The sequence below is a fragment of the Mchenga conophoros genome, linkage group LG11, assembly GCF_057382185.1.
Source record: "Mchenga conophoros isolate Kocher_MC1m ecotype Shallow Benthic linkage group LG11, M_conophoros_male_GT1.1, whole genome shotgun sequence".
Taxonomy (NCBI): Eukaryota; Metazoa; Chordata; class Actinopteri; order Cichliformes; family Cichlidae; genus Mchenga; species Mchenga conophoros.
The window spans coordinates 28,278,769-28,300,290 of NC_140536.1; the positions used below are offsets into that span (position 1 = coordinate 28,278,769).

Consider the following 21,522-nt stretch of genomic DNA (forward strand, 5'->3'; position numbering starts at 1 on the left):
CATGAGGGTCATGATGACCCTCATGAAGGCCACAAGCCGAAACGTGTTGGTCAAATATTAAAATTGTTCATCTTCCCTCAACTGTTGCTGGAGTTCCTGCTAAAAAAAAAAAAAAGAAAAAGAAAGAAAGAACAAATTGCACCATGTACATAAAAAATACATAAAAATTTAAAGTACAGTTGAAAGTTGGTGTTTTAGTACTAATATATGAAGGATGTCAATGAGTGAATTTGGCAAAAGAAATTCCTCTCCCAAAGGTAAGCTTTTGTGAAGGCAGATCTCCTACTACAGACACCACAATCAGTATCAGGAGGCAAAAGGTTTGTGCATTTCGAATTTTCTGCAGTCTTTGCCATTCCTTTGTTTTGTACACCTCCCTTCTTCTTTGTTCCAGCTGTGTGAACCAAACCAGAGAATGCAGGATAGGAGCCAAAAGGCTGTGTCTTCATCCCACCCTACTCTTGCCTCTATCTCAGTCCCTACAGAACACCCTCTGTTATTAATTCAGTGTAACAGTCTCTTCTCCCACTTAGGCCTCTTTCCATTCAGCTTGACCCGACGTAATTCCTGTCGTAAATCCAAAATACCAGTGACTCAGGCGGACTAACAAATGCAGAGGTGAGGAGGTGCTCATGTGCGGACTAATGAAGAGATTTCTGCACGCAAGCATAAAAGCTTCTCTCTCTGTAAGCAAGACATTTTGCAGAAAGAGAATATCATAAGGTCCAACATGACACCTTGCAAGATAAAGCTGGCATGCTTAAGTGTGACAGCTGCAGCCAAACAAGGTTGAGGAGCTCTGGAACAACCTTTGTTCTGGACAATTTAGAGTGTAGTGTGGGTACAGCTAAAACTAACAGACAGTCAAATCAGTCTTTCACAATCCCCCAAAGCTCAGTGTGAGCACACTGTGATCAACCAGCCATGTCTAAGCATTAGACCTAACTGTTCCCCTCTCTCCACAGACTGCCACAGAAAGTCACAGAGTAGAGGGGAGACACTCATAGACAGGAAGAATGGCCTCTTCTTTTAGACTATGTGATAGCTTAGTAAGAGCATGAAGAATGTGTGTGTGTGTGTGTGTGTGCGTGCGTGCGTGCGATATGCGACTCTGTTTGTAGCATATGCTGTAACAATGGGAGCTTAAAGATGGCATCTTTGGTCTTAGCAACAACAAACAGTGCTGTGCCAATCCTGAACAAACTACAACTTCCGTCCAAATCCTTTCAGCATTCCCTTTGACCTCTTGCTCTGTCAATCACCTCGTGGTTCAAGTGGTGTGGGAAAGGAAGGCTTTACAGGGCCTGAAGCACACCATACACACACAAAAACCAAATCAATGCTAAATAGGGACTAGAGGAAAGGCAACAAAAGATGACAATAACATTATCACAAGTGATTGCAGCCGTAGCTCACCATTTCTGACATCTTTCCCGGGGAAGCCCAGGAGGGAAAAACAGGAATGCCAAGAATAGCGTGAGGAGAAAATAGGTAAGAAGCAGCTGGCCCAACATCCCTGAACATGTCATACTTATCCTGGATGACACAGCTCACCATTTTGCCTCTTTTGCTTACCTTACTAATGACGTGCATTGGGACCTACATGCCTATTCCTTCCACACATACAGCTTGCACTTGCAGAGGAAGGCGAGTGTAGGAAGAGGCAGAAAGAGGAACCAAAGGACAGACAGAAAAGGACAGAGCGAGTAACAGAAAGACAGAGATCTGCTTCCTGTTTACTGAAGGCAGAGATTGCAGGAAACAAAGCACCAGGCCACAAGACTGTTAACAGTAGTGACAAAGAACACAGCATAGATACACACTACCTTCCCTCTTCTGTGTCCTGAGTGATTAGACAGGCCAGATTTATCATCAACTTCCCCATCCATCTCTGTGTATCTTGGTAACATCTGCATGTTTGTGATTTGTTCTTGGTTTCTATCTCCCTCCTGCCCTTGTTCTAGCCAGCCGCCGTGCTAACAGGATCAAGCTTAAGCGCATGCACACCCCCAGCTGTGTGCACAAATGCTCCCGGCAACATTCACCAATCTAAGACAGACTTCCCAGCAATTCCACGTGGCGCTGCAATGCACTGCTTTTGTGGTTTAGTCAAAGTGTGGATTTAATGCAGTTTCCTATCACATGAGCTGGCTTTTAGCCACACTCACTGCAACTACATTGTAATTTCTGGAAAAATATCTTTGGAAACACTTGAAAAGAAAAATGAGAAGTATTTATAATTACTTTATGAAATTTAGAACACATTTCTATCTTATGATTCAGTCACACTAGAGTAAAAATAGGATGGCAAACTCCTTATGACTAGTGACTCAGTGGTTGCCTTTTTTTTCTGTTGGAGTGCAAGCAATGCAAGCATACAGGTAACCTAGTAAGAGACAACCTGCCTGAAACCAATTGCAGCCCCACTCACTGATCACAATCATTGAAGGACAGACTGGTGATGGGTTGCCAATATTTGGTGTCTACTTCAAAAATGCAAACATACTGCTAACACATCACAATAAGAGTGAGGCAGTCTGTTTAGATAAGTGCAGTTTGTGAGAAACATTTCTTTGAAACAGACTCGACTCAACTAGTTGCCAACTTGTTGTGTTGTGGTTCTGTTCCTATATAAAATCAAGACTGGTAAGCGCTCATTTCATTTTGGTTTGGGCAGAATGTACGAAATTTCCAATTGAAATGCAATTTTTGCCAATTTATCAGTTACAACTGCTGTATTATCACAAGAGATTGCAGATAACTGCCAACTTAGTTCCATTCAATATCAAACTGACAGCAAACTGACTCTGTCTTGTTGCCACGTTAGTTTAACACTGTCACACAAGTTGCTTTGAAGACAGCAACTGACTGCAAGTGGTTGCAGACCTGGTTCCTGTCTTCAAAGCAACCATTTCGAAGCAACCTAGGCATCAAGATCAAAAGTGGACTGCACACGGTCAAAATAATTTTGGTTTCCAACCACCATATGACTAACATTAAGAGAGTTGCCTCTCATTTATCCATTCTCTCGCTCTCTCTCTCTTTCTGAAAATAAGCTCTGCCTGACAATACAGTGCAGCCCTGTAGAAAATAATTCAACAGCAGGGATGTTGGACTGGTGATGTTGTTGACTGATTCCTTACGCCGTGTTTTTAACAACTCTACTGGATGAAAATATTTTTGGAAATGTTAGCAGCAGACTTCCAATTTGACTGTATTTTTGCAGCTGTGTTTTTGGCATTGAGAACAACTGAACTGCACTCACAAATGTTCTTCTCTTTTAGCAGTTGGCTTCACTTACTCTTAGCATAAGGAAGTGCAAATCAGCACAAAAACAGCAGAAAACTAAACAGTTCTGGTGGCATAAAAAAGATCCCTTCTCTACAATACATACATATAAACAGCACAGGTGGCATGGAAAAGCATGTTTGGTCCATAGAAGTAAGGCTGTTATGAATACAATCGGATCCAGAATAGCGATAACTGAAATCCGAACATTCATGTTTTTATAACCACTTTCTGACAAAAATTAGAAAACACATAAACTAAAGAGTCTGAGGTTAAGATGCATGAAAGAAATCATCTCAGAAAGGAAGTTAACAAAGACATTTTGTCCCTTCTAATGTCCTCCTCTGACAGTGCACAGCCTCTGTGTAGGTGTTGCTGCTCTCTGCTTTCGGTCACTAGGTGAACAGAAAAGATGGAGAGAACCGGAGAGCAAGACATCCGCTATCACTACCTGCTTTTTTTTTTTTGGGGGGGGGGGGTGTTGAAAGGATGTGAAAAAGTCACTAAAATGATAACAATGTTGTGTTGTAAAGATGTGGGTTGCAGTATCTATGGCCTCAGGCTGCAGCAAAAAGCAAACCTTTTACAAAATAAAGTGAAAATTTCACTAAAGCAACTTTTAAACAAGAAAATAAAGATGGTAAATGGCCTGTATTTATATAGCGGTTTTACTAGTCCCTAAGGACCCCAAAGCGCTTTACATATCCAGTCATCCACCCGTTCACACACACATTGTAGCCACAGCCACCCTGGGGCGCACTGACAGAGGCGAGGCTGCCGGACACTGGCGCCACCGGGCCCTCTGACCACCACCAGTAGGCAACGGGTGAAGTGTCTTGCCCAAGGACACAATGACCGAGACTGTCCAAGCCGGGGCTTGAACCGGCAACCTTCCGATTACAAGGCGAACTCCCAACTCTTGAGCCACAATCGCCCCCAAGACATTCTCTATTAATCGTTCTCTAGGATTGGCGCATAACCTGCCTGTCTGTTTGCATGATTTGTTCTCATAATCCTCAGACAAATTTAACACCACTGGGCCAACTCAAGTTGTTTGATCTATGACACACTACTGCCTATTGGCATCTGCAAAATGCACAATCCATCACAGAGTAAATATATCTGAATACACACATACAACTCTGCAGATGTGCACACACATAAACACACACTCGCATACACACACACACACACACACACACACACACACACTAACAAAGCTAGCAGTATCAATACTTCATTTAACCAACTCTGTCATGAGGTCAATAGCCCCTCCACCCACACACAAACACACACACACTCACTCCTAACACCCCTCGTCACACTACATAACCTCCAATAAGTTTCACTGTGGGTTCTAAATGTTCAGCAATAACTTTGGCTTAATTACTTCAGGTGAAATCCACTATGAGCGGCAGGCATGACTAATCTGGTCATCCTCTTTCATATCTAACCTTATTAAGAAGTCATGTAAATTTTCATCTCTATTTATATCTCAGTATGCCTCTGTAGACTCTATTCTTGTAAAATCTACCACACAGAAATTTAGGTGCCCATAAGTAACACTTTTAATCATGTAAATATACAGAAAACGGCTTGAACAACTAAAAATACCATGGTATTTTTGCTTGAGGCTATGTTAAAAAGAAAACTCAAATCAGATCTCAAGTGCAGCTTGGTTCTTCTTTTATTTTCTACTGTTGTGAAATATATTTCAGGCTAGCCCATGCGCAGCAAGTACAGAGGCAGCATCCCTGCTGCTGTCTCTCTCTGACCCGTGGAGCTGCAGCCACAGTGACCCACATCCAAGCCTGTGGCAGATTATACTGCATCACATGCAACACACACATTCCCAAGATACATGAACACAGTGCATCTGACATTCGTGGCTTGTAGAAATGCAATTTCTGATAGCTTAGCAGACACACACACACACACACACACACACACACACACACACACACACACACACACACACACACACACACACACACAATGGACAATGGACGAGTAGTTCTGCAGTCCATCAGCCTAGACTAACTGTTGATATGACTATCAGTGTGCCTGGTCTACAACAAGCTCACTCAGAGACCTAGCACAAAAAAACCACACAGACCCACACACATGCACACACTAGATAAGAGGCAGAGATGGACAGTTTTGTGTATGTTTGCGCAGAGGGGAGAGCTGTGCCTTCGTGAGGGTGAGCCCCAGGCAGATAGCTCACTCTGTCACACGGCTAAGACAGAGCACAGAGCTTCCACAGCAGTGTCAGTCCTTTCTGCCCTCCTCTGCTTCTCTCTCTTACCAATAACTTACAGACAAATTTCCATATAGGACACAAATGTTGCCTTCAGTTATATTTGCATCAATTAATTATTTATACAACCTTGAGAATGGCACTGCGGTCACACCTTTGAGAGTGTAGTGTCCTTCTGTAGAAACATGCGGAAACTAAGCCAAGAACAAGCACAATTTACTCCCAGTGGAGTTGAAAACATTTAAATGAAGAATATGAAGAGCAGTATCAGACTGCCTTTGTTTATTTATATTTTTACTACCTGTGCTGCCCTTGAATAATTTGGCCAAGACAAACATCAGCCTACAGGCAAACACAATGAAAATTAGCGGCTAAATGTTCAAAAAGCGAAAGCATTTGAGTATTTTTTATTGCCACCAAACAGCTTGCCTGAGGTCTCATATAACCATATTCATATGTCACGAAGCAAACATTATATCCCCCACCCATTATTACACAAGATATACAAGCACACAGAGAAAACCCCAGGGTTTTAAAAAGATTCCTCAGCAATTAACTATATAACACTCAAACAGCAAGCATATTTGGCAGCAAATTTCAATTCATTTGTAATCTACATTCCTGAAGGAAATTAAAGTATGAACTAATACTGTTATTAGTCAACTAATACTAATACTGGCAGTATTAGTTGACAGTAATATTAATTACAGTCAACTAATAGTGCCAGTGACTACAGTATTCCAACTGTAGTCACTGGCAATCCATCTGTTATCTCTATACATTTTGTTTGACTTTTGTTTGAATTGTAACCTCTTTACCCACATCCAGTGTGAGATAACTGTTATTTGTTTCATTGGTTGCTGTTGTCAGGTAATAAGAGTGACTAAAAGCTTTTAATCACTATCATTTAAGGAGGGTGACTTTTTCCACAACAAGATCTTTCGTTTAACTGTTCAAAGCGCTGCAAACAAAGACACATTAAGAGCTGTCATCCGAGTACAAACAGGCCCTGCTTTAGCCAGTACTGCAGACCATGAGGCACTACACAGACTACAGAAATGGAGTTACTCTGTACAGTGGACTGTAACTGCCAGCTGCTCCAGGACAGTGAGGCTGGATTAAATGCTGAAAACAAATATCCCCACAGAGGTCAATTATACACACAATTTAGCTAGGCTACCGTGCACACACAAAATACTCTTAGACTGCTCAAGAGTATTTAAAACGCTTATTCTGTGAGGCCTATTTTGTTCTTGAGATTCACTGGACTGACTCTAATGTAGTACCCTGATTAGAAGTGGACGATAAGACTGAAGCCTTTTCTCGGATGTAAGTAAAACATGAAATATGATATCTTGAGTAGCAGTCATGCGCACGCACTCATCTGCCGGGCTCTTGGAAGCAGTCAGAATGATTTTCTCAGTCAATTTTCATTTTGAGCTCATCAGCTGTGGGTTTCATGACTGTAAGACAGATTTTCTCCCTGGTTAATTTCAGCAAGTATAAAAATGTTTAGAGATTCTCTGAGCTAGTTTTTGGATGACAGAACTTTCAACCATTTCAGTGAGAAAATGCACGAGTTCAGTGGATCCAGGGTTAACACCTTTGACTTAAGCAGGGATTATAGTACAGTTTTTTTATAGTCCACTTAACACAAGCATCCATGCAGATGTCCAAGTGCCTGGCTGTTTTTTGATCATGCTGAGAACTTACATTACAGTGCACCACCTACACATGCTCACCAAGTGGTGGACTTGAGGTGTATAACATAGACCATAGGTGTCAAACTCTGGCCCGCGGGCCAAATTTGGCCCGCAGCCTAATTACATTTGGCCCGCGAAGCCATACCAAATTACTATTAGAGCTGGCCTACTGGTATTATACAGCTAATATATATATTGTTTAGTATTAAGCTTTGCTTGTTCCATATTCAGTTTTTCAGCAAAACTTGTTTGAGTCCATAAGAAAAGATTCATTCTTATATCTGGAGGAAGATTTTTTTTTCTCCAATAAATATTAACGTTAGCCCACGACTTTGTTCCAGTTTTGAATTTTGGCCCACTGTGTATTTGAGTTTGACACCCCTGACATAGACTGTATGTGTGCTTGGCTAAGCAGATGCTTCCTGACAAAACCTACCCAGCCCTAGAAGCACTGGGTGGGTTGTGTCGTGCTGTCATAATACTGTCGCAAATAAGTATCTAATCTGATAGAAGAAGGAGCTACTTAAATAAGTCCTCCCTTATTCACAAGAGGCCAGATAGCCCTAAAGGGAGTTACAGCTTTCAGGTTTGCACTGGTATTTCTCTCAAATTAGACTTTGCACATGTGCAAAACTATTTCTCCAAGTGGTTCTCCCTTGCTCTGGACTTTTCACTAGGACTCCAGCAAATTAAATTTACTTTCCAACTGCTGAGAGAATTTGCATGAAAGGACTTAAAAGCTAGCACTGTTTGTCTAACTTGTGTACTGTGAAAGAAGAACTGGTGTTTATAATTTGTAAAGTTCCTACAGGAAAAACGTGCATACTTATCAGATTCACGCTATAAACAGAAAAAGAAAAAAAAAAACCCTGTTGCTAGCTTCCTTAAGTTCCTGACAGTTTTAGAAGATCATGTTACATCAGTGTGTCCCACTTTTTTAAACCAAATTTACAGAAATCTTTTTCTAACTTTAACAGCATAATCAGTCAAAACAAGCAGGGAAAACTGTCTAGAAAATTCCCTTAGCAGAAAAGTCTAACAAAACAAACAACTCTGAAAGACGAATACAGAAGCCAAAACACACGCAAAACAAACAGAGTGTAAAATATTAAAAGGGACACAAACTGGTTCCAAGCCAGACAGAGAAGAGACGTGTCTGTCTAATTATGGACCACACTACTGTTTCTCCATGAGTCAGCAGTAATTGAACGTACACCACTTCTTCCTATGGCGAGCAAGGAGGGGGGGGGGGGGGGGCAAGGAGCACGACTGTCACCATGGAAACTACCTCTGTCGAGTAGTATCTCAGAGTGAAACAGATGCTTTGAGCGAGATACGGACACACATGAACAGGACACTTTTACAAAGAGGGGAATTGTCAGAGCAAAGCTGATAACAGCATATACTGTTACTCAATGTGACTATGCTGAGCTGCTGCATGCTGTATTAGCTCATTCTACTGAGACTTTCAAGGTGACTTTTAAAGCTAGGTACTTTGTCTGTGCAGCAAACAGTAGCAGGCTACCGGCACTTGTCATTAGGCGTTTAAGTTGCCACAATTTCTTAAAACCAATAAACGCTCACATCCCAAAAACCGACTTGTTTCAGCCTCAGTATTCCAGCTTCCTCTTTTCGCCACTTAAGACGAACACAACATAGACATAGACATAGACATCTTTTAAGTTGATGTGTATGGCAAACTTAAAATCAAACAGTCGTGCATGCAGTGGACATGAAACTGCATTAGTGTATTTCTGGATACCTGATAAATTAATTATAACATTCAGGGTTTTTTTTGTTCTTCACCAAGTCATGAGGGAAATCTTTGGCTTTTTAGCTGTACAATGGTCCACATGTTGACCAGCCTTTTTCCAGTTTGCCATTTTGTGTTACATTTCTGTAATAATAGCAATAATAAAAAACTTTTTCAAACATTTCAAACTGTACAGATTATTATTTGAACAAATAGAAGCTTCAAATATATTTGAAGCTTATTTGAATATTTGAGAAAATGAAACCAGTAAATGTTTAGAATGCTCATCAGAAAAATAAATACACTTATGAATAAATAAAAGTAATTGTCAGTTAAGTTGTTTTTTTATTGACTAATTAATTAACTGACTAAACGCTACTGCTCAGCAACAGCAACAAAAAAACAAAAAAAAAAAAAAAAAGAGTTGTGAACTATAGACCAGACTCAATGAACTGTAACAAACCATGCAGAGAGAAAAACTGCAGAGTTGGCAGATCATATTTTGTGAGTTTACCACACCCATTAACACATTTACACAGCACACTGTCACATTGTGCATAAATACATGGTTCAAAAGCTTCTACACAGAGCCGCTATGTTGGATGGATATTTGTAGCATCTTGTGGGGAACACAAAACGGAAAAAAAGCACTTTGCAACACTTTAAGCATCACTGAGTTTACTGTAGCACTAGCTTTTGTATTTGTATTTGATAAAAGTCACGGGTGACTCCCGACAAACCGTGACAAACAAAGTCTTCATCTATGCAAATATTTGGGTTTTTTGGTGCTACCTTGTGAAGACTTACATACGCAACTGAAATGAAAACAGAAATAGACCATTAATTCCTTGTCAAAGGAGAGCCAGAGCAGAAAACAAGAGACTGCAGCTAGGAGTTGAAATAAACCTCTGCTGAATGCTGGGCTAAATCCTATTTCCTTATCATTAAGCCAGCAGAAACACTGTGTCCATCCAGCTGAGACACTCTGGCTGTGACAGGCTCTGAATCATCTGTAGAGGTCCTATATGCAGTTTAAACATACTGCGCCACATATAGGCGTGCTGCTCTTTTTGCCTTCACAGTTACAGTTTTTTTCCACCAAAGCATATTTATGAGGAGTCAAAGTGCAACAAACGAGGAAGGAACATGTTCGGTAAATGGCTGATCCAGCAAAGGTCGCTGAGTGTGAAGGGTGTGATTTTCACACTAACATGTAATTCTCAGAAACAATCCTTACATATGTGGACGCACACTTTTTGTGTAGGCCTTCAGTCGGTTCAATGCTGAATAGGAGCAGAGAGCTGGCAAGACTCCCCGGTGGCACTGGCTGACCCACTTCTATGCAACTCTATCCCTAAAGTGACCCACTGTAGAGCCAGAGGACACACACGTATAGCCAAGCACCAGCACACACATTCACACACACAAGAGCACAAAACTAAACTTGTCTGCCTAAACCCTAGAGGACTGAGAAACAGGGAAAAAAATCTGCTAAATGCTGCCAATATCCCCTCTCTCTCCTTCTCGTTACACTCTGTTTTCAGCTTCTCTTACTTGTCTGAAGATCAGCCATTTAGGTCTCTGCTATCTGATCTAGCTAAACTAGCTACAGGGCCACACTTGCCTTTTTTGAGCAGAACAGATGTTTAGATCCACCCCCTCAATCAAGTTGACGTGTCGGCTTTTGCTAATTCTCTCTGATATTGGGATAGATATAATACAGGCTAAATAATCTTGTAGCATGCTCAAACTGGCTTTAATTCGACCACCATCGTCTATTTTTCAAAAATACTTTTTAGATTTTTGGCAGCACAAAAACAAAACCCATACTTGTTTCACCACAAAAAACAAACATATATTATACATAATAGCTCCAAGTTGGTGATGTTATTCCAATTTATGGCAACTCTACTCTGCTCTGTGACAAGAAAATGAGCTTTCAGCTGCACTGCCAATGCCAGAACCAACTGCTGCAGAGGGTAGAGATAATTCTGTCTGATGTGAGTGTGATCAGACAACATTATTAACAACAAAACCCATCTTAGTGGAGTAGCTGGTTGGTAAGCAGGCAGTAATCAGCTCATGCACTGACAGCTGATGTTTGTGCAGTCCTTTTCATGTGAGAGCGAGATTCCATTAAAGAAAGCAAAAGTGACATTTGACAAGCTACAACAGATACCACAAAATCTGTCGCCGCCAGTGGCTTTTGTCTATGACAATATGCATCCATATGATTAAAGTGTCCCAGTTATTTCTTGTTCTTGCAAATAAACGGTTACCATCATTATGCATATTTAAATGACTTATTGTTTTAGCAGAAAATGACAAAACACTGAAAAATGCTCATTATGGCATCCTTGAGGTGATGTCTCGTCTTTGTCTAAGCAGCACAGCAAATCTTAGAAGTTAATTAAAATAAATAAATACAAAGACGACACAGATTTGGCTGCCAGTTGTGCACACTAGAGAAGCTGCTATCAGAATTTTGCAATGACGGGCAAAAAGACTGCCAACTTGTGAGAAGCAATAACAAAATGATTAACTGGGCAATTTCTTCAGTTCTAGTTACACTTTATTAAATACTTCTCACCTACTTTGCAGGCCTATGTTAGGTGGTAAGCAAGATGAACAACGCACAAAGAGTGGAAGTGCAATAAATTTTGCTCACTGATATTTAAAGCACTCACACGCTCAGCAGCCACTGCCAGGTCATGGTGGCTGTGCATGTGAGTAATGCCAATGTAACAAAGCAGGGTGACCCAGGTTTTGGGGGGGAACAGGCAGGCTGGTATGAGTCCTCTCGCATGTATCTCTTTATGTGCATGTGTGCGATCCGGTCTTAGTCTGGAAGTAGGAACAATGGCATTCCTGTGCTCTGAGCTCCAGGTGGCTGTGGAAACCCAATCCCAAACCAAGCCTCACTGGCACACAGATCGCCAGGGTCCCCGAATGCTGCTGCTTCCCTCCGGAGACACAGATCAGAATAGAGCTATTGTTCCAGAGCAGCTCGGAGTAATAAATGCGCCACAGCCACGCTTGATGACAAACACTAGCAAACACGCAAACAGGACGGCAGTGATTTTCGCCTTCACTTTCCAGATTATTTACTCAGCAGCAAAGCCAATGAAAACGTGAGCTACTAATTTCTCACTGTGATTAAAAATAGGGAAAAGGTTAAGACACTTTGTTTGTAACTGTCCCTTATAATTTAGATGTTTTGTAAAAACATGCTTTTGCAATGACTATATCCACCTGCAGCAAAAACATACACAACTCATTACTTAGTCATACTCACTATATGACTTAAAACCACAGTGACGTACTTTCCCCACACACTTTTTCCCCTCCTCAATTAATCTCATTCACTAAAAAACTATTTTTGTTATATTCCCAATGCTGTACGTCCCACAGATTGGCCAAAATGTTCCCAGTTTGAAAGACTCTCAAGTCAGCCATAACAAACATGGTTACACAAGCACACACACACGGATGCAAATCTGCTACAGCCTGAACACACAGTCAATGCAACACAGGGCAGGAAACACATCATGCAGACTCCACAGCCTTGAAATGAGGAACATGATTCATTTCCTTTCAGAGCTGGATAGTCATGCCTTATAACACAAGCCTAAGTTTAGATATCCAGCTCTGAGGCAAAGATCCTCAACATGGCACAAAACCCCAGTTATGATTCCACAACTTCAACTTCCCATATAGATTTCAAGGAAGCCAAGCACTATGTGGTCAGGTTATTTCTTCTTCTATTTGGTAGTCAGCGCTACCACACAGATAATCCTGTTGAAAATGATCAAAGCCTTGAGCTCGCCTGCACCATGGGACCGCTGCTACAGGTAGTGAACAAGGTACCGCACAGCTTCCCTTAAGCAACACAGCGTATTCTCCTGCTGCACTCTTACAGGCAATGCCACACGAGTGTGTGCACGCACGCACGCACGCACGCACGCACGCACACACACACACACAGAGAGAGAGAGAGAGAGAGAGAGAGCGAGAGAGAGAGAGAGGATAAATAATACATGCTTCCTCTTTTCTCTCCCTTTAAGGAACATGACAGATTAATTTAATTGGTTCCCTGTCAATCCTACAGCTTCATCAGCTCTGCTGTGCAGAGCTGCCGAGTCTTGCAGGATTGATAGTGGATCCATTTTCTTATCTCTGAGATAATTACAGCATTGTTAATGCCCGCACATTCTCTCTTCTTTCACTCATACATACACGCACACATCAGGCCCCACATGCTTTAAGTAACCCTTTACAAAGTCTTTTTAGTGACTGCGTTACATTCAAAGTGACTAACCTCTTCAAATTTGCACTGGCTAGTTTTCTTCTCTTTTCCCAGCTAAAGTCATCTGACCTCTATTAGGCGCACAACAACAGACCAATCAGAGGTTAAATTCCGGGTTTACACATCATCTTTTTCGGGTTGTGATGCAACAATGAAGCATTAAAATGTTCAGAAAGGAGGAAAAGAGCAAAAGGAAGAGCAGATACACATTCCACTGTAACCATTATGCTCTACTTTAAACAGACGCTTTCTTTTGATCTCACTGGGTGAGATCACAGAGCAGTCAGGAAAACTTGATAACTAGCACTCATTTGAATTGACCGTTAGTAGGGGGAAACAAGTCGCTGCAGTCAAATGCGGCAAGTGTGCGATAGCACTGACCCCGGCAGTGGCCCATTCGCGCTACAAATCAACAGTCACGGTTGAACGCTAACGCGGGATGGATAGAAAAAAAGTATTTATGAGCACCGTTATCAGGGAAGCAGCTTTCCCTTCACTTGGCGTGTTTCGGTGCGGTTGTGGAACAGCATCTACCGGTTAATTCACCTGAAAGCAAAGTGGCAATCTGTGCCTTAAGCGGAGAGTCGCATCGCATCCCTGTTGCTCGGCTGCTTCTGTCAACAAGCCCCGCTTTGCCATAACGGCGGCTGCTTGCCTGCTACCAGATAACCGTAGGGGGGTCACTGGGCAGAAGCAACCCTCCAAAAATGACTATGTGGCTAAGAGAGGAAACAACAATCACTGCAATTGGTGTTAAAACAAGTATTTTCACCTTACCTAGAGTGACTGGTCACCTCAATCAGCCGTGGCGCAAAGAGTCCGCAGGCAGAAAACTGATACCGACTCGATACAAAGTATCGCCGCTAAGTTAGCGGGCTAGCTAGCTTAGCGGGCTAACGATGGAAAGAAAAGGGGGGTGAGTATGGCTCTCTCTGTGTCGTCGAGAGAAGGCAGTTACCTAAGAAAACAAGCAAGGGATGAGGTGTTTCTCACGCAGCTACAGGAGCACCTTCCGGTGTCAAAAGGCGTGAACGGAGGAGACATCCATTTGAAAAGAGCGTGCGGTAGGACTGTCGGTGTCAGGCGGCTGTAGCGCTATGCGGTGTGAGCTCTCTCTCCCGGAGCGGACGTACAACCTCTGCCTGGGTCTGTGCGAGAGAGAGAGAGAGGGAAAGAGAGAGAGAGGAGCAGGGCTGCTGATGTGCGGAGCAAACACAGGCAGCATCACTGCTCATCCCTCCTTCGACTATCACAACCCGGAAGAAATACTGTAACTGATCCCTGTTTTTATTTTTACACAGTCCAAAAAAGAGAAAATTTCAGTTCATTGATCACCACTATTTATTTACGCATATTTTCATTGATTGAAACCTACTTGTTAGTGTGAATGATGCATTTTGGAGCTCGTGTGACGTGAGTGATGTGTTATAAAACAAACATTATAGAGGTCATAATTATAGTAATAATGATTTTAATAATAAGCCCAAAGTCAGATCAGTGAGATGGTGCTTGTAATGAGCCTATAATTATTAACCACGCGGTATAAATGAGCAGGGGGTGATTCCTGTGAAAACTTCTGGAACTGCAACACTTGTAACACGGTATTAACTGGCCCTCTCCTTCCTACAGCTCCCTTGTGGGAAATATTCATATTTAGGAAGAAAACTAAGTAAATGTCTGTTTCTCATTTGAAATTAATGTCCAACTCAGGAGTCAGAAAGCACTGAGTATTGTAAATCTGCAAGGCATGGACTTTTTTTTTTTAAATTTCAATTAAATTATTATTATTATCATTATTATTTTAACCAAAGAAGGAAGCTTTAAGCAACACACCTGTCAGGAAAGCTACTGTGTTTCCTTCAAAAAACAGCTCTTTTAACTCAATTGATCCTATCTCAACCTGTCACAAGACCAAAACAGAGAAAAGGCAATCAACTTCAGACTGCAAGACAACCCATGCAGGCACAGGGAGAACATGCAAAATCTACATAGTTAGGTTTCAGTCGGTGAGCAAAATTTAAAAGCAAACCCTTTTTGCTGTTTCATCAGTAGGGGAAAAATACATTCTGAAACTTTGCAATGTTAAAAACCTGCCTTACTTACTGTTATAGCCCTTAGTTCATCAGCACAAGCTCTTTAATCTTTTACTGGGTGGGTTCATTTACATTTAGTAAGCCAAATTCAAGACATTCAAAAGCCTAAAGCAGATGCAGAAAGCCCTTCGTTTTCAACTAAAGCTTTGCAGAAAGTTTGGAATAATAATTGATTTAAGTGACTTTGAACGTGACGTGATTGTTGGTGCCAGAGGAGGTGGTCTGACTGTTTCAGAAACTGCTGATCTACTGGGATTTTGCAACCATCTCTAGGGTTTACAGAGAATGGTGTGTGAAAGAGAAAACATCCAGTGAGTCATTTTCTCCGGGTGAAAATGCCTTTGTTGATGCCAGAGGTCAGACAAGAATGGCGATGATAATGCTGTGGAGGATATTTTCTTGGCACACTTTGGACCCCTTAGCACCAACTGAGCACTTCTTAAACACCATAGCCTGCTGACTGCCTCCATCCCTTTATGACCACAGCGTACCAATCTTCTGATTGCTGCTTCCAGCAGGATAATGAGCCATGTCACAAAGCTCAAACTCTCCCACTGGTTTCCTGAACACTGTGGTGAGTTCACTGTACTCAAATGGGCTCCACAGTCACCAGATCTCAATCCAGGAGAGCACCTTTGGGATGTGATGGAACAGGAAATTAACATCATGGACGTGCAGCCAACAAACCTGCAGCAGCTGTGCGATGCTATCACACAGGAGTGTTTCCAGCTCCTTGTTGAGTCTATGCCACAAAGAATTAAAGTAGCGCTGAAGGCAAAAAGGGTCCAAATAGGTATTAGGAAAATGACCAGTGAGTATATATCCGTAACGTATCTATCCCTAATAATAGAAGCTGCTTCCATCAGGACGTTAGTTAATAGTGTCTTGAGGATGCAGGGAAGTTTAATATCAACTGGGAAATATTGCTGAAAGCAATATATTGTATCAGGCCATTTACTCACATTTTTCATCCTTTCTGTCACAGTTTTAATAAAATATAGTTTTATATGAATACATAGGAATAAACAACAAATTGGTCATGAACTGATGGGAAGCACTAATAGGTAATTTTAAAAGAGGGCTACCTCAGCTTGTTTTTATAGGCCACTACTTGCACACATACCATCAATCCAGTGAGACCTCAGATCCAGCTAATGGCTTTTCATGTATTGCTATATAGAGAGGATAAAAAGCTGCACAGAAAAAAGAAGGAAAAGCAGAGAAAGGTGAATGGGCGCTTCTTTTCTGGCAAAAGGAAAAGGGAGAAATGGGACACGCTCAGTTACAAGAAGCTATAAATAAGATGTCAACAGTATTGCTCACCATTACCTGCTCCATCAAGAGTGTTTAGATGCCTTGACTGAAAACATAACCTTTTTTGTCACAATTTATTACCAGAACAAGAGAAGCAGTTGGGAGCGCTCACACCATTTCCAGTGCTGGGCAGAGCTAGCTGTCTGCCTCAGTGAGTTCATTTTCTTCAACTCATACCAATTTATTGCTCGCACATTGCCTACAACGGTAAATTCTGTTTCACATTGGCAAAGCAGACACGGATGTAATTTTGAAAGATACACCGCGGTCAACATATGTTGTGCAAGATATGGTGTTGGTCCACTCTCTCAGGGTTGCACATGCAAATTGGTTTGTGTCAGCGCGGGTGCCAAACTCCTGTTGGACTTAATGAAGTCAGCGAGGAGCCGAGTCTCATTTTTATGAGTCATCGCTCTACCTGCACAGACAGAAAACACTCTGCCTCGACTTGATGAGATGTGAATAGCAATACAGCTGCACTTCTAGGTCAGGACATGCACGGTGTATTCAAAAAGCAGCATTGAGCACAGTGAATGATTAAATATGTGATACACACACACACATGCTCAACCTATTTGCATTTTCCCCGGACAAGCTTGCCATCTTGTGTTAGTCATTATGCATTTACAAAAAGTTCCTACAATCTTGTTATTTTTTCTTTTCTATATTTAAATCTCACATGTGCAACCCCCCCCCCCCCCCCCCCCCAAAAAAAAATAACCCCAAAACAAAACCAAAAACCCAAAAAACAAAACAAAACAAACAGATAAATAGCCTGAATCAGCATGAGATGCAAATAAACCAACAAAAAAACCCCAGCTTAAAGCCTGTGGGATTGGGGGGGGACGACACTGCTGTTTTAAACTCAAACCTTGGAGTAGGAAAGGAGAATGTCACCTGCTAAAATATCACTGATGCACCTCTTAGAATGACACTAAATGCAATGCAAGCATTTGTTTATGCAATACAAAGTATAACTAAGGGGGAAAGGGGGTGGTTTTGTTTTGTTTTATTCATCTTTCTACTGATACCACAGTCAACAGTGGCCAGTTTTGGAGATTTGGCATATGCATTGATTATTGTATCCTAACCCAGCATCATTTCACAAAGTAGAAGATGTTATCTTTTAAGTTAAGTCTTAAGTCATGCATTTTGGTTCTTAGAGTTATTCTCTTATATGATTTCCATTTGTGTATGCCAAATGGTAAAAATCCATTAAAAGTTAGATGTAAACATAAACAAAACCTACCTTTACCTTTACAACAGGTTGCCGGTGATCTTGCGGATCTTATGATGGTTAAAGCAGCCTTTTTTTCAACTGTACATTTTTTTTTTGCTTCAACACGTGCGCTCATTCATATCTAAGTGATAATCAAATATATACAAATGCACATAAGCTAGGAAGGATCCAGGCAGGCGTACAGGCCTGCTTGTGCTCAAACACACACAAACGCTATCCATTCCCATTAGAGACATTGACACACACCCAGCACCAGTCAATGGCCTGCTTACATAGATCAATAAGTTTTGCTTCAGGTTGCGGCTTACATGTTTGCCTCCCATACCACACAGAGCCACTAGAGCAGAGAGCTACCTCACTGGCTTACACAACGTTCTATAAAATTGCTCACAGCATGTGTGCATTTTTCCACCAGAAAATCCCCAATAAAAGCTTTTGTTTTTTCTCGTTTTTTTTTTAGCAACAGGATACTTGAGAGCAACAGAAAACAGCTTTCCTTGTTGAAAAGAAGAGCTCTGTGTGGCACCCAGGTGAGTTTAGGCTGTACGCTTGACAGCTGGTGCCAAATCTTTTACTTTGATGTTGGTGGTTCTGCCCTGCTGCTCCAGACGACTGTTTGACCAAATACAGCAGGTGATGTGTTCATTAGAAGTAGCTTGTGCAGGTCCAGTGCCCCACAGCTACATCTCATAACTTGAGCCATAAAACATTCATATATGTTTGCAATTGAGCTTAAGTAGAGTCTCTAGATATACTTTATTGATGTAGCTGGCAGCAGCAGTGTCTCAGTACTGAAAAATGAATGAGGCATTTGGAAAGACCTTCTGAATCAGCATTTCCCTGGTGAGCCTCGTCCTCCAGTCACAGTGAGGACGGGGAAAGAAAAGTAGCTGAGCAGCAGCAGTCTTCCTCTGTGTGTGTCTAAAATACATACACACAGCTTGAGTTCATCAAGGTCTTCCCAGCAGCTCGGAGGGCACCGAGTTGAATTTGGATGTGGTAGATCTTTGTTGTGTAAGCTGGCTAAATGCTGACAGGTTCTTCCCTGGTGGGCCAGCACAGAATGATGGATTTGCTGGAGGCACTTCCCCCTCAAAGGTGTTTATGTAAAACACAGTGACTGAATGACAAGAGCACAAGCATGTACTTCCCAAGGCATGGCATAATGCTCTGATCAACAAGTAGATTACTGTAGACCAGTTCAGGCTGCAGACACACACTGAACAGCAACATAATTAAAAGCACCATCAGGTGAAGTGAATAACATTGATGTAGTGTTCCCAATGTCCCAGTGTATTCTCCCTGAATGATAAGCATATAGTGATAAACTAAATTTCATAAGAATTGCTTGAATGAGTTGGGTCAAATTGTGCCCTTGACTGTTCAGTAGAAATGTATTATTATTTTACCATGCTCACTTGGATAGGCACATGTGAGGGGCAATGAAATGTATGGGAAGTAAAGGCGATTACATTTTTGGATTTCTTTAACCGCTGCATAAATATATTTCCTTTCTTGTGGAATTTCAGTGGAATACTGTGACGGGGTTGCAAGCAGTTAGTGCTTCATTTCACAAGGGAGAATGCCTGGAAACCACATTATATGATAAAGAGCAAATGGGCTTAGATTGCTTGGAGATCTAAAGCAGTTGCGGTTGACCTAGCTCTTGTGGACATACCATGACTGAGATGCCTGATAATCTGTACAGACATCAGCCTATATGTTTGTATGTAATTTGTAGAATGAGAGCAGATAGCAGCACAGAACCTTATGACTCAAGATAAGAGGCTGTAAGCTGGTGCAGAAATCTTTGCAGGAAGGAAAAAGTTAAGCAAGCAGTACTATGGATTTCTTAGGAAATAAGAGAAAGTCTAGTCCCACAGTTCATGTAATCTTATTGCCAAAAAGAGAAAAGAAAGAAAGAAATACTGTTGTCTTTGGAAATTTGTACGAACATATCTGGAGCTCAAATAGAGAATAAAACATCTGAGTGTGGAAAGATTACGAGTTTGTATAGTGTAATCAAAGCCTCCAAAGTAAAATGAAACAAGGTCACGAAAAACTCACTGTAACCCTTTGCAGCATTATTATTTGAGTCTACTGAGAATCTAAAAAAGAAACTTTCCTTAAATAGGGTGACCGGATACCAACAAACTGAATGTGGGCCACAGACTATTTATGTGGTGCAATATAGGACATGTTACTATTGCTGAGAGCTATTCTGAAAAATCTCCAATCTCTAACTTAAAAAAACCCAAAACAACAAAATTATACAAGTTAAAGGTTTAACAAATGTACTGCATTTTATCTGAATGCAATTTTCCCAACTCTTTCACTAAGAAACCACAGGAAGTATTCAAGAAAGCCTAAAATTTGCATTAAAGGTCTTACGTACACATGTACAAGTATGTACATGTGTCTTTGTGCATTTGTGTATTCCTTGGTTCTAATTCAATAATTCAATAACTATTAGCTGTTATTTCAGCAACTGTTGTGCGATAATAGCCGTTGAGTTTCGGATGCAACTCATAAATGTATTTTTGCAAGTTAGAGCTAATAAAAATGAGGGTCATTGTTTCAATGAGTGCAAAGGGGCACAATGATTAAAGATGCTGTACAGTCCCACGTATACTGGGCACCTGGCCGTCCTTCAGTATGTATTTTCACTCAGTATAACCCCTTTTTATAGGGATTCTTTATGGTTTGCCTCCAGTTGTGTGGTACCTCCTGAACAACACATGGTGGCAGCAATGTTCCACTGACAGGATTTTTTCTGTCACTGCTAAGCCTACTGACAGCTATATTGAAGGTGGTATTGGTTTTAGGAGAGTCAAGTCTAACAATCAAATAATAACGCATTCTGTTTCTTGGCTTCTTTCAGATACAGTGGATATGTTAACTTACATTCAAGAAGAACACTGACAACAGTACTGACATCCCTTTGTGATAATAGTTGTAATGTTTAACATTAAAATGTTCAATATTAATAATTTACTACTGCTCTTTTTAGTACAGGGTTGAAAATAATGAGCAATATTTTAAAATCCTTCAAAGGAATTAAGTTGAATTTAGAGAAGGCCCAAAAAGGGACACATTATCATTTTTCCATCTTATAAAATAGGCTGATTCATACTTATACTTAGCGGAGACTAACAGAGTCTCTACTAATTTGCAGGCATCCATCCATCCATCCATCCATGGTATCTGTTCTCCCAGTACAGAATCACAGGGGTGCTAGAACCTGCAGCTTGACAGGGCAGGGGGATAGGTTGCCAGCCTATGACAGGGCTAACACAGAAAGCACAATATTAAACTGAAATTCTTAATTCAGAGAACCTTACAGTCTCGGTTTCCCCCCCCCCCCTGTCAGATCCATAGCTTTTTAAAAACTATTACACTTTCTGAGTAAATGAGAAATTTTGTTTCATGATTCCAGAATCCTTTCTACATAATTTCAAAAATACATGTGAACTGAATTATTACAATGCAAAATGATAAAAGAGTTTGATGAGGCTCACAGGTTAAATGGAGTAAATGCTGGAGCTTCATACTGATTGAAGCTTGA

General features: G+C 41.2%; 1 protein-coding gene across 2 annotated transcripts in view; it reads right to left on the reverse strand.

Annotated features, from left to right (window-relative positions):
- The window catches only part of galnt1 (UDP-N-acetyl-alpha-D-galactosamine:polypeptide N-acetylgalactosaminyltransferase 1), a 56,747-nt gene extending 42,279 nt beyond the window's left edge, over nt 1-14,468 (reverse strand). Inside the window, exon 1 of one of the 2 annotated variants that reach the window (XM_085292224.1) lies at nt 14,269-14,468. The gene's annotated coding sequence lies outside the window, so the exon portion shown is untranslated. Of the gene's footprint in view, nt 1-14,087 lie in introns of both variants that reach the window. The other variant, XM_085292223.1, reaches the window with a different exon arrangement.
- Between the last annotated feature and the right edge of the window lie 7,054 nt (nt 14,469-21,522).